The sequence below is a fragment of the Physcomitrium patens genome, chromosome 20 (assembly GCF_059467195.1).
Source record: "Physcomitrium patens ecotype Gransden chromosome 20, ASM5946719v1, whole genome shotgun sequence".
NCBI lineage: Eukaryota > Viridiplantae > Streptophyta > Bryopsida > Funariales > Funariaceae > Physcomitrium > Physcomitrium patens.
This window is the reverse complement of record NC_143429.1, coordinates 5,340,805-5,350,643: the sequence shown is the minus strand read 5'-3', so window position 1 is coordinate 5,350,643 and position 9,839 is coordinate 5,340,805.

The window sequence follows — 9,839 nt, the reverse complement described above, 5'->3', positions numbered from 1 at the left end:
TTGGCACTCTACTTTCTGGTTCTGCATTATTGTGGTTTTCGTCTTTTCTTGAACAACGAAATCCAATATTGGACAATTTGGAAGCTTTTTTGGCGGAGTTTCGATCTATGTATGGTGAACACGATGCAACTCGTGTTGCAACAAATAAGATCTGAATTCTGTGACAAGGAAATCGCTCAGTAACAGTGTATGCTTCACAATTTCGATAACTTGCAATTGACATCAAGTGGGATGATGCTGCACTCATCAGTCAATTTCTTTATGGATTGCAATACGAAGTAAAGAAATTGATGCTCAACTTACCTGATCCTCAAACTTTGAGTCAAGCAATCGATTTTGTGGTAAAATGTGATAATCAACTTTTTGAGTTTCGATCCGAGAATCATTCACGGGAACCTCAACGTTATTACTCAATGACAACATCAACATCTTTGCCAAACGTACATTCGGAAGTAGAAGACATGCAAATTGACGCGGTACGTTTTAAACCCCTAACTGAGCAAGAAAAGATTCGTCGTTGTCAAGAAGGATTATGTTTATATTGTGGAGAACCTAAGCACACTGCTCAACATTGTCCAAAGAAACGACGCAACTATAAAATGAGGGGTACGACGGTCAAAGAAGACAACATGTCAGAAAACGGATTCGTCTAGCTACAATAGGGACCATGCAGTTGGAACCTTGTACAATTCCTAATGAAGGTCCTATCCTCTCCTCAAAATCCTCTCCTTGTTTTATACTAGACTTATATTTAAGACCTAAGAATTACAAAGCCTCTGCTTTATTAGATTCGGGAGCCTCAGCATGTTTTTTAGATGAACAATTTGTTAAAAGTCGTAAAATACCTTTTGTACAGAAACCTAAACCAGTACATGTAAAAGTCATAGATGGTCGTCCCTTGTCTTCTGGAGATGTCACTCATGAAACTCATCCTATAAAAGTAACAATAGACGGTCATGATAGCTACATAGCTTTTAACATAATTAAATCCCCGTCCAATCCAGTTATTTTAGATTTATCCTGGCTAGAAAAATATAACCTTCGAATAGATTGGAATTCGTGTAAACTTGACTTTTTCCAGAGCATTATTAATAGTTCTACCAACCAAGTAAAAAATTATAAGTCTAGTATAGTAAAACCAGTACTGATAGGTGCAAAAGCATTTATACACGCAGCAAAAGAAGGATCAACTTTTGCTATTTATGCTGCACCTATTTTTGAAAACGTAAAGACTTCAAGTGGCATTCCAAGTCAATATCAGGAGTATCAAGACGTTTTTGAGAAAAAGAATGCAGATATTCTTCCTGAGCATCGCCTATATGATTGTTCAATCGACCTCAAGGAAGGAACTCAGCCACCATTTGGACCAATTTACAGTTTATCGCAAGATGAGATGGCTGAACTCAAGACATACATTGACGAGAATTTAGCGAAGAATTTCATACGCCATTCAAAATCTCCAGCAGGAGCTCCAATTCTATTCGTAAAGAAAAAAGATAGATCTTTACGAATGTGTGTTGATTATCGAGGACTCAACAAGATCACAATCAAGAACAGTTATCCATTACCTTTGATATCAGGACTCCTTGATCAGTTGAATCAAGCTAAGATCTATACAAAAATAGATCTAAGAGGAGCATATAATCTAGTACGGATCAAAGAAGGAGATGAATGGAAGACTGTGTTTCGAACCAGGTATGGACATTTCGAATATAATGTCATGCCCTTTGGACTCACGAATGCACCAACTGCTTTTCAACATCTCATGAATGATGTATTTCGTGAATTCTTAGACAATTTTATCGTCTGCTATCTAAACGATATCCTGATCTATTCTAAGAACGTCAAAGAACATGAAATACATGTTCGTCAAGTATTACAAAAACTTAGAGATGCAGGATTGTACGCCAAGATGGAAAAGTATGTATTTCACACTACTCAAGTTGACTTTTTAGGATACATCATTTCAAATGATGGTCTCATGATGGATTCTAAGAAAGTCCAAACAATCATGGATTGGAAGATTCCAAGGACAATAAGAGATGTCCAATGTTTCTTGGGATTTGCCAATTACTATCGGAACTTCATCAAAGATTTCTCACGAGTTGCAGCTCCACTTACACGCTTGACTAGTAGAAATAAATTCCAATGGAATCAAAAAGCGAAAGCAGCATTTGAAGCCTTGAAGACATCGTTTGTCTCTGCACCAGTCTTATATCGTGTTGACTTTTTCAAGGCATTTTTTATGGAAACAGATGCATCAAATTTTGCCTTGGGTGCAGTTTCATCACAAATGGGAACAGATGACAAACTTCATCCGATAGCTTTTCATTCAAGAAAATTCTCAGCAGCCGAGATCAATTATGAGATCCACGATAAAGAACTTCTTGCGATTGTGGATTCTTTTCAAGAATGGCGTCATTATTTAGAAGGCGCTTCTAGTCCAGTCACTATGTATACAGATCACAAGAACCTTGAGTATTTCATGTCAGCACGCGTGTTGAATCGTTGTCAAGCTCGTTGGAGTATGTCTTTGTCAAGATTCGAGTTCATTATCACTTATCGGCCAGGAAAACAACAAGGTTTATCCGATGCCCTATCTAGACGTTCTTATTTTGCACCAAAAGAAGGAGATGCAGCTTTTGAGCAACAAAGAATGGTCCTCTTGAAACCGGAGCAATTTCATCTCCGAGTAATGAAATCAACATTGACTGTTGATTCAACTTTTCTCAAGCAAATCCAGTCCAGTATGTCCTCAGACCCTCTTGTTCATGATATCGAGAATAATTCTTCCAAGTCTCATGATCCTTCTAAGTTCGAGTTCAAGAATAATCTATTATATTTTGAAGGACGCCTATATGTTCTAGAAGGAGAAGCATGTTTATGTGTTCTTCAAGCACGTCATGACTTTCCAGCAGCAGGGCACTTTGGATATAATAAGACTTTGGAACTCATATCAAGAGATTTTTGGTGGCCACAAATGTGGAAGTCAGTCAAAGACTTTGTACAATCATGTGATATTTGTTCAAGATCAAAAATTCCTCATCATCGACCTTATGGACTTCTTCAGCCATTACCTATACCAGAACAATCATGGTCTTCTGTTTCTATGGATTTCATCACAGATCTTCCAAGCTCAAGATCTTATGATTCTGTATTTGTGATAGTAGATCGTTTCACCAAGATGGCACATTTTGTGCCATATACAAAATCTATCACAGGTGAAGAAACAGCTAAGCTTTTCATTGATAATATCTATCGCTATCATGGATTATCTAAAGATATCATATCGGATAGGAGAACTCAATTTGTGTCAAGATTCTGGAGGACCCTTTTCAAGATTTTAAAAGTGGACATAAAGCTATCTTCGGCTTTCCATCCTCAAACTGATGGACAAACAGAGCACGTAAACCAAGTCTTGGAGCAATATTTAAGGTGTACTATCAATTACCAACAAGATAATTGGACAACCCTTCTGCCATTAGCAGAGTTTGCTTATAATAATACGGTACATTCTTCCATGCAACAAACACCTTTCTTTGCCAATTATGGCTATCATCCACGACTTGATACTTTTGATTTTTCAAAAGTTGATAATCCTGCAGCAAAAGATATGACAAATCGGTTGTCAGAGTTACATGCAATAATGAAGACGCAATTGAAGGAAGCTCAAGAACGAAAAAAGATAAACGCAGATCTATATCGTAAGGAGCAACCACAACTCAACGTGGGTGATAAGGTATGGCTACTTCGTCGCAATATCAAGACTACTCGACCTTGTGACAAGTTGGACTATCGTAGGCTTGGCCCCTTTTCTGTTTCTGAACAGATCAACCCAGTTGCATGTCGGTTACATCTACCGGAGTCAATGAAGATCCATCCTGTATTCCACGTGTCTCTTCTTGAACCATATAAGACAGTGGATATACAAGGAAGAAGACAAATGCCACCGCCTCCTATTGAAGTAGATAATAATGAAGAATTTGAGGTGGAAGAGATATTAGACTCGAGGCGGGGCCAAAATAAGCTGGAATAACTTGTTCATTGGCGCGGATATGATATTAGTGAATGCACATGGGAGCCATCCAAGAATCTAGCAAATGCATCAGCTAAAGTCAAAGTTTTTCATCAACGACATCCATCAAAATCAAGATGAAAATCTCTCTTATAAAAGAGACAAGATTGAGGCAAGATAACATTCAATTTCCTATCCTTGTTTGTAATTTCTTTGCATTTGTGACGCTAATTAGATGGAGAGCCAACAACCAGCGGATTCAACTCAAGAACCTTCATTTGCTGACTTACCGGATGAGACATTGCGATTGTCACAACCTTCAAGACGACGCAACCGAGATGAAGACCCTCAAGAACGACATGTTCTTCCTCGAATAGATGGTGAGATACAACGCGTTTGGTATCACGACCTTGGAGGAGATTCTCGATGTTTGGTGATATTACTGGAGATAGGAACGACTGCTGATGGTGTTTTAAATGTATTATTTGAAAGAAGTTATGAAGGCCTCAATAATGATCAAATAACAGGGTGGTCTTTTCGCCCTGGAATGGGACACTATCGATGGCTAAGAGGACCCATCAACTACCTTCGAAGAGAACAGAGATCAGAGTATGTAGCAAATACAATTCGCCGCATATTAGACTTTTTCAACATATAATCACCGCTTCTCATGGAACTCGTCCCTAGAAGGGGGGGTAATGTCATGGATATACATATAATTACCTACAAGAGTCGATAAAAGTATGTAAAAGTAGATAAAAGTAGGTTAATTGTATAATATCTTCTAGAAAAGCTTCCTACAAGCTTTATAGACGCTGCTTTGACCTTATAGGAGTCCATAGTTGACTTTTAGGTTAGAAACTTGGTCAACAAGTTAGCCATGTGCCACACATGTTGGTAGCTTGAAGGACAAGCTAACTACATAGTCCACTCATAGAAAACTTGCCTTACAAGCAAAGACATGTGGCCTAGAAAGTCAACACATATTAGAGGTCTTATAGAATATCGCCACGTGGCTTTTAGTTAGATAGTATATATAGAGGCAAGAGTAAAGCTCTCTTCACTCTTGTCAACTCCTTTCTTGCTTCTAGTCTAGTTTCAAGGGTCTCTAGTTTTCTTGTCTTTTCGCAATATCCATTCCAGTTTCTCTTTCAATATATATATTTATTTATTTACCTCTCTTTGAGTGAAGACTCACTTTTCTGAATTATTTTTCATCGAGTTCTTGTCCTTGACAAAAATCTACCTTGAGCTCTATAGCTTTGAATTCAATATTGTCACCAAATAACTACCACATCTCTCAAATAGTTGGCTACATACATAATTCATTTAATGGTATTTGTCATAGATAGGTGGAAGTATTGTTGTATGTTGAAGAGCCATTGACATATATTTTCTTGTCTTGAAGTCCTAGAATATATACTAGGCTTACTCAATTTCAGCCTAGCAGATATTGACTCTCTAGTTATAGAGGCTTCTATTTGCTTTTACAAAGTAGCTATTTGGCCTAAGAGGTGTTGTATTTGAGTTTCATTTGAAATTGCTCCATTATATCTTCCATGCTAGATTGTATTATTATAATGTCTTTTTATCTTTAGTTGATTTTTTATAATGTCTTTTTATCTCTAATTGATTTTTTAGGATTGGTCAGAATGTGTATCTTACTTCAAAGGGCTACAAATTCTAGAACCCATATGATAAATAGAATGCATAAAGTATTAAGAAAATTTATTTCAAGTATAATTATACCTTTTCTAGATGATGTATCAATTAAGGAATATAAAAAAGAAAGAAAAGATGAGACTTTGGATTAAAAGGAATGTAGAAAGTTTGTGGCATATTAAACTTACTAAAATCTTCTAATAAGTTTTAAACCAAACTCTAAGCAAATCCTAATCCTAATCAAATTCTAGACCTTAAACAAACTCTTAACAAATCCTATATCAAAATCAACCTCAACAATTAATAATCAAACCATTAATATCAATTTAAAATTTATACACTTTTTAATGTCTTAGTTAGAAACAAGCATAAGAAAATGAAATCAATTGCACTTACCAATTAAAAGAAATACAAGATAATCCAATCAGGTATTGGGCAACCTCCTACTCCAACCTAAATGCTGAACTTTCAACGCCAATATCTCCTTCTTGAACTATTAAATTACTTCCAAATTTCACCTAAGTGTTGGAAATCAAGTTTATTATCCATACAAAAGAAAATTTACTTCAATCCAATTGATAAATTGCTGAAGATCTTAGAAATAATCACTAATCCTCAAATTCCAATTTTTGAGATCTCAACCCACAAAGACCATCATATACTTTGATCTAACTATTCAAATGACCGCAAATTTGTACACACATTTACAACTTACACACCAACACATTGCCCAAAATTCACTTATACATACACCACAGAATTCAAGAAACCTTCAAATTTGTAAACATATTTATAAGTTTTAATTAGATAAATATTAATAAATTTATATTTTAATTAATTAATTAATTAATTTTAGCACATTTTTCAATGTCTTAATATACTTTTATAATTTTTTAATGTAATTTATTTTTTTTTAATATTTTCACAAGTAATCCCTTGAACAAAATTAACTACTTTTTTTGTATATTATTTGTGATAACAGCATAGATTTGCTTATCCTACTTCATACTTGAAAGCTCCATTGTATATTTTATTTTTTTCTATTTGTATTCTATTGTATTTTTATTTGAAAAATATTCTTTAGCTCACAAACATATCTTTCAAAAATACATCTTTCAAAAATAGCATCATTTGAATCACACTTTGTATGACAACAACACAGGTTCATGTAGTTTGTGTATTAATATCACAGAAGTGTTGTGATGATATGAAGTTGAGGTTTTTTATGAAAAATATCATAATGGGGTAAATTAAACATTATATAGAATTCTATATTTTTAATGTGATAAGTGAATGAGTGATAGCAGTGTTTATTCATTTTGAACACCATTCACTTGACCCATAATTCTTTTGATTGAAATTGAATTGTGACATGTTTTCCTCAATATGCATATCTCTGCAAATAAATAGTTTATTTATTTTATATATAAACTAACTGTTGCAGTTGTTATGACTATAAGATAAAAGTGTGTATTTCTAAGATATGGACACAATGTACAATTTTTAAGTAAACCCAAACCTAAAATGAACGAGGTGATTGTATTATTGCCCGAAAACCTCATATTTTTTGAAGCTTAATCTTTTAAACACAAATTCACGTGTGCAAAAAAACATGTAATTTTGAAAAATAATTAATTATGTGTCTGAATTTTTTTTATTACACTTTTTTTTTCTTTTTCCATTTATTTTTTTTCTTACCTAAATGTATACTAAAAATAATACATAAAAAATTAATTAAGACACAATTTTAATTGGCGACATGTACAGTATAAAACATTTCCGATGCTCTGAGGCTTACAAGAACAACCATGACTCTGCCTCCAATCAAATTCAAACATTGTGAATAATTCTTTTTTGTCATGAACATGTATACATATATATATATATATATATATATAGAGAGAGAGAGAGAGAGAGTTATTTCAAATTAAAACCATGAGTAAAATAAATAAAAATGCACTAAAATATATTTTTCTTTATAATAGAATTAAAATGTTAATTCTGCAATTGTTTATTTCTCTATGACTATATCGAAATTTGAAGTTTAATATGAAGTAATTATAATAATCAGTAAATAAAATCAAATCACAAGTCTAATGATTCAATATATATATATATATACATGTTGAAATTCGTAATTATTATATATATAAAAAAGTAGAGACTTTGTGATCTTCTTTAGTTTTACACAATCAACATTAAAATATGAGTTTTCTTATGGAACAAATGTATGCTAATAAATACTGATTGCAGATACTATTCTGCAATTTAATTCATCAACAAAAAAAGATCGATTTCATTAATAAAAACAAATACCAGTTATTGCCTGCATGAGTAGACCATGTAAGGTTGGAAACAGTTCGTGAAAAATTCTAATTTTTCAGAGATTGATTTCACAAAAATTAATTCAATTTGAATGTTCATTTACAGTTATTATTCATCTGATTTCATTTTTTGAGAGCTTCGAAACTCATTGTGTTTAGGTTCAAAGCTATTAAGCTATATATAAATAAATATTGGCAATCAGTTACCAGTTTATTCCTCATTGTATGTATATGTATTTCATTTATTTATGGTATATCCACATATATGTATTTTATTATTTATTTATTTATCCTTTGATTTAGATAATATTTTTACGTGATATACATTTTAATAGTCATATAATCCTCCAGAAATCATCATTGCCAACATAAAAATATATACTTGGTTTGATTGATATATGCCAATATTATATCAAAACTTTCAAATTTATTTTACTTTTTTGTAAATAGAATTATATGCTTGTCTATATTACATCTAAAATGTTTGCATGTCAACACACACACTTATAATCTATAAAAGATATTATCTTCAATATGTCAAACAAAAACAATCAACACCTCTGCGTATGTATATTTTAAAAATTTCATGAAGAATTGAAACGTTGATTCATGTTTTCAAATAATAGAAAACAGATTAAAACATAATAATAATAATAAAAGTATCATAATTATTTACATGTATATATGATAAAGATGAAATAAAAAATAACAGAGACAAAATTATTAGGATTAGCCTGAAGTGTCAAAGATCAAATATTCTTTGTTCATTTTTTACAGATTAAAGAAAAATTGTACAATATTTTAATAACAATGAAATATAATATCAATATTATATTTCATTGTTTTATTAAATATTTAAATGCATTTATGTATGTGTGTCTGTATACATATGTTGTGTGATATTGATTTCCAAAACTTATACAATGATAAATAAATATACAATTATTGATTTTAACTATTTAAAATCAATAGCAATGTACATATAGTATAATCAAAACATAACACCATGTTAAAAATATTTTTACTTTTGTTCAGAATTTTTTTTATATGTACAGGTTAAATTGTTTTTACGTAAATGCAAAAAAGAGATTCTCTTGAACTATGAAACGAATGTTGTTCAACATGTATTTTTTAAAATATAGTATAATGATATAATCTAAGGTTCTTAATTTTACCGGGATTTATAAATGTATTATGTATTTCTTATATATCATATTTTGTTCAGTATCCCAAACATGATCGATGATATAAAACTACTGGAAATGACATTTTTTTCCATGTTTGCCAATAATATATATATTATCTATATAACTATATCTTGTTGGAATTTTTTCTAAATAACAAAAAAAAAAAAATGATAAAAAGACATCTATGATTTTTTTTTTTTTTTTTTTTTTTTTTATTGTTTTCTTCAAAATGACTTTATATGGCCAGACATAAATTCTGTAAATATGTAGAATTACAGTTTTGAATTTGCAAGCAATAAGATAAATAAAAATAAGAATGATGTTAGTACTCAAACCATGCAAGTTATGAATGAAAATTATGTAGTTTATTTATATCACTTACATATGAACTATCATGTAAAGTTGCATCACGAAGATTTTAGTCCTAGACACATATCTTAAAATAAATTGTCAACAAGCTTTTTTACACATACCAAACTATGCAACATAATACTGGTTTACATGTTAGCCACATAACCTGTCCCACTCAAAATTTCACAAACTCTCACTTGCAATGATTCAAACTCCACAGAAACACAAAACAAAAGCTGGCAAATCAACACATTACATTGCATCAGAGACACACAACCACACAGAGTAACAGCAAAAAAA